This window comes from Cebus imitator, unplaced genomic scaffold (genome assembly GCF_001604975.1).
Source record: "Cebus imitator isolate Cc_AM_T3 unplaced genomic scaffold, Cebus_imitator-1.0 Scaffold376, whole genome shotgun sequence".
Lineage (NCBI taxonomy): Eukaryota > Metazoa > Chordata > Mammalia > Primates > Cebidae > Cebus > Cebus imitator.
The window spans coordinates 436,531-440,481 of NW_016107691.1; the positions used below are offsets into that span (position 1 = coordinate 436,531).

The 3,951-nt window shown below is 39.8% G+C and overlaps 1 long non-coding RNA gene across 1 annotated transcript in view; it reads right to left on the bottom strand.

Annotated features, from left to right (window-relative positions):
- The window catches only part of LOC119468094, a 36,346-nt gene extending 35,303 nt beyond the window's left edge, over positions 1 to 1,043 (bottom strand). Inside the window, exon 1 of the long non-coding RNA XR_005196714.1 lies at positions 906 to 1,043. This is a non-coding gene — a long non-coding RNA (uncharacterized LOC119468094). The remainder of the gene's footprint in view (positions 1 to 905) is intronic.
- Positions 1,044 to 3,951: the final 2,908 nt, after the last annotated feature.

Sequence of the window (3,951 nt, forward strand, 5' to 3'; positions counted from 1 at the left end):
CAGCCGCGCTGGCCGAAACAGCCGCGCTGGTGACCGTGGAGCACCTCTACCCGGGAATTTCCTAGTCTGTGGGCAATAAAAACACGGCGTCCACTCACCCTCTGCGCTTTCACTGGGAGCTGCAATCCTGAGCTGTTCCTAAACGGCCATCTTGGATCCACCCCTTCTGGAGCATGGAAATTATACTTCAGCATATTTCAGCTAGTCTGTCAAAGTTTCACTTCTGTTCATGTAAAATAATAATAATGTAGACACATAATTCCTCTGTTTCTATTTGGTAAAATAGGGAGGAAAAAAAAGTAGTAAATGGGAGTGGTCATGAAAAAATGGAGAAAGTAGAAATCAGTGAGCATTTAATATGTACCAAGTGCTTTATCTATAACACTTCATGCAATCTTCACAGTTGCCCAGTGACGTGGGTTCTACTAGTGTCCTTACCTTACAGATTAGTAAATTAAAGTTTAAATAGGTTAAGTCCTGGGTTACAGAGCTAGTGATCTCCTGATCCAAGATTCAAAGAGATTCCTATAGCTCCAGGATTGGTTATTTTAACTACTGCCAAGTAAAGATCTTGTGTCTTATGGTGAATGGAAACAGCAATGACTTTCTTTTTTTTCTTTTTTAAAATTATTTTGGATTCGGGGGGTACATATGCAGATTTTTTGTTATATGGGTATATTGCGTAACACTGAGGTTTGGGCTTCAATTGAATTCATCACCTAGTTAGTAAACCTAGTACACAATAGGTAGTTTTTCAACCTTTGCTCCAGTCTTTTCCTTTCCACATTTAGAGTCCCCAGTGTCTATTATTTCCAAGACTTTCCTTTTAACCAAGAGTCAGAGACTCAAAAGTCCCCTTATGTACCTTTAGCCAAATACAGCAATCCCTTCTAGACGTCACTTACTGATGTCCATCCAGTGAGCCATAGGGGCTCTGAGTTAGTTTAGATTTTATAAGTGGAGGTGGACTCATCCATTCACTTGTCTGGCACTTCACTTAGGGCATTTACATGAGGCAAGCAGGCCAGGATCAGAGATAATCTATCACTATAGGAGAGAAGAACAGAGACCATGAACTTAGCCCCAGCGGCACCTGACTCCAACCATTGTGCAATCTGGTCCTTTGCTCAGACATGTCTGCTCAATAAGTCCTTGTAGAATTCACAGTCAGTTTTGCAGCTGCATTACCTTTGCCCCAAACATGGTTAGAGGAATCAGCAGGTGATGATCAGCCAGGAGCTACATGATTTCTGAGAGGTTTGGCCATTCTTTGGTTTCTCTTTCACAGAATACAAGTGATGCCTTCAAACTTGAGTTCAGTTTCTTACGGTCATTTAGGAGCATGCTGGTTTTTGCAATAATCTACCAGTGAAATTATTATCAAGGTCTTGGAAAACACTCTACTGGTCAAGAAGAATAGTGAGTATTGGTGACTTCTGCTGTTTCAGAAATAATGTCACAAATATTGAAGGGGGGAACTGTCTGTGAAGATGGAATAAGTTAATATTTTTGACCTATTGTTACCTCATTTTCAATAATTCCTTGGACATGATTTGGAAAAGGGAGAGTGAGATGTAATTATATAGCATGGATTTTGTTCTAAGAGTTTGTAGTCCTGTTTCGGTAAAGAACACCTCTTGATCACGCCCATTTTCTTTCTCCCACACTTATGCATTCCTTCAATAAATATTATCAAGCACCTTTTGCAGACTAGGCTTTTACTTTCTTCCTTGTGTTCCCTTTGTTTTCTGATTTTTTTACCTCCTTTCCCCTCCATCCCCCTTTCTTTCAGCATTGACATCTTCAATATTATGCCTGGAAAATGGTGATAATATCTGAGAAGTTTCTTAAAGTAAGAATGTAGATGAGAGGCAGGGTTGGAGAGTTTTGTGGATTTATGTGTTTTGTGTGGTATTATTTTATCCGTATCATCCAGTTTTCTCTTATTTTCTCGCTTAAAGCATGCCTAAAGACCTTTTAACTACTCAAGAATAATTCTCAGCTTGTGCCACTGCAAAATTCACCCATGATGACTGGCTTCATCCTTCTTGGCGTGACAGATAACTCTCAGTTTGAAGTCCTGCTAATTGGAGTCTTTCTTACTGCTTACATCATCACTGTTTTGGATAGTCTAGGCCTGGTGATTCAGAGTCAGCCCCCACCTCTACACCCCATGTACTTTTTCTTCTCAAATTAGTCCTTCCTTGATGTCTGTTTCTCTTCCATCACAATCCCAGAGACTTTAGCAAATTTTTTTTCTAAGCTGCATTGTTTCTTTCCTTTTCCTGTCAACCCAGAGGAGCTTGTTCATAATCTTTGTCTCTGATGAATGTAAATTTTTAGCTTCCATGGCCTGTGACTGCATACTGTCATCTGTCACCCACTGTTCTACTGCATTACTATGTCAAGAGGCCACTGTCTTTTCTTGGTAGTAGGATGCTACCTTGGTGGGTTAGTTAAGATGGTCACTGTGACAGCTTCCATTGCACAACTATTGTTCAGTCAACCAGGTGTCCTTCCTGCCTTCTGTGACATTCCCTCATTGTTGGCACTGGTTTGCTCAGATTCCTGGATCACCCAGATCTTGGTGGCTGGCTGTGGGAGATTCACCCTGGCCATATCCATTGTGGTGATCCTTGTCTCCTACATGTCTATCATCATGACTATCCTGGGAATTCTCTCAGTTTCTGGAAAACAGAAAACCCTCTCTACCTGTACCTTCACTGCTGTTGGCCTGTACTACGGAACAACTATGTACACTTACTTGCTGTCCCCTCGACATGGATCCAGGGCAGGAAATCAAATGGTCTCAGTGTTTTATACAATGGTGATCCCCATGTTCAATCCTCTCATCTATGGTTTGAGAAATGAGGAAGTGAAAGTTGCCCTATGGAAAACACTAAGACACGTCGTTAATCTTCCATTGTGGGTCTCAAAAATGCAAAATATTCTGTGGAGACTTGCTCATGGTTTTATTCACAGTGCTGTTCTTGCCTGCAAATGAAGCCTTGTTAAGAACAATGGAATTACTCTAGCTAATTGTTTAAAAGTAGTTGTCTAGATAAACAGCAACACAGTAGGCAGGAATTATATGAACAAAATAATATATATTTTCTGAAACAATTGCAGACAATTGTAAGAAATATTTAGGAGGGAAATATGTATGTGGGTATAAATATGTCAATTTAAGTGGTAAACCTGTGTGATAACCCTAGTCATGAGTTAAAATAATTTCAAGATGACAAGGTTAGGACTTATATAATATAATATGACTATAAGTTATAGACAAGAACATGGATGGCAGCTGGGATGCAAGCAAATTTGCTGCACCATGTATGTCCTTATATTGAGGATTTATTTAGTGTGCCAAAGACTAAATTAAGTTCAGTGCATATCTGTCATAAAGATTCAGGACACTTCTAAATGTTTCTATTCCAAATGCTCTACCAGCACTGCACTGTGAGGCTGTAAAATGTAAGCATATACATGATTTCTCATGTGCAATTATTAAGATTTATAGGGGTAAATTTTAAATAGGGTGATAGCTAAATAATAGATAGGGCTCACTAATTAGAGTTTGGAAATCCTTTGTCAAGAACAATGAATCATTGGTTAGTAGGAACTCCAGGCCTGAATTGCAGTTACGATTTTTCTATATGCAAATTCTGAGTGGACCAGGGCCAGGTCCATTGCTATTCTTGAATATACTTCTAACAGACAATGCAAGTGTAAATAAAACCCCAATTAATTCATTAGTCCATGGCTAGCTCATCCTCAGAATTTGTAACATTGCATGAAATTCTTGGATATTGCTATTTTGTGTAAATATATTGAACATTAAGATATTCTTGAAACCGGCCGGGCGCGGTGGCTCACGCCTGTAATCCCAGCACTTTGGGAGGTCGAGGCGGGTGGATCACGAGGTCAAGAGATCGAGACCATCCTGGTCAA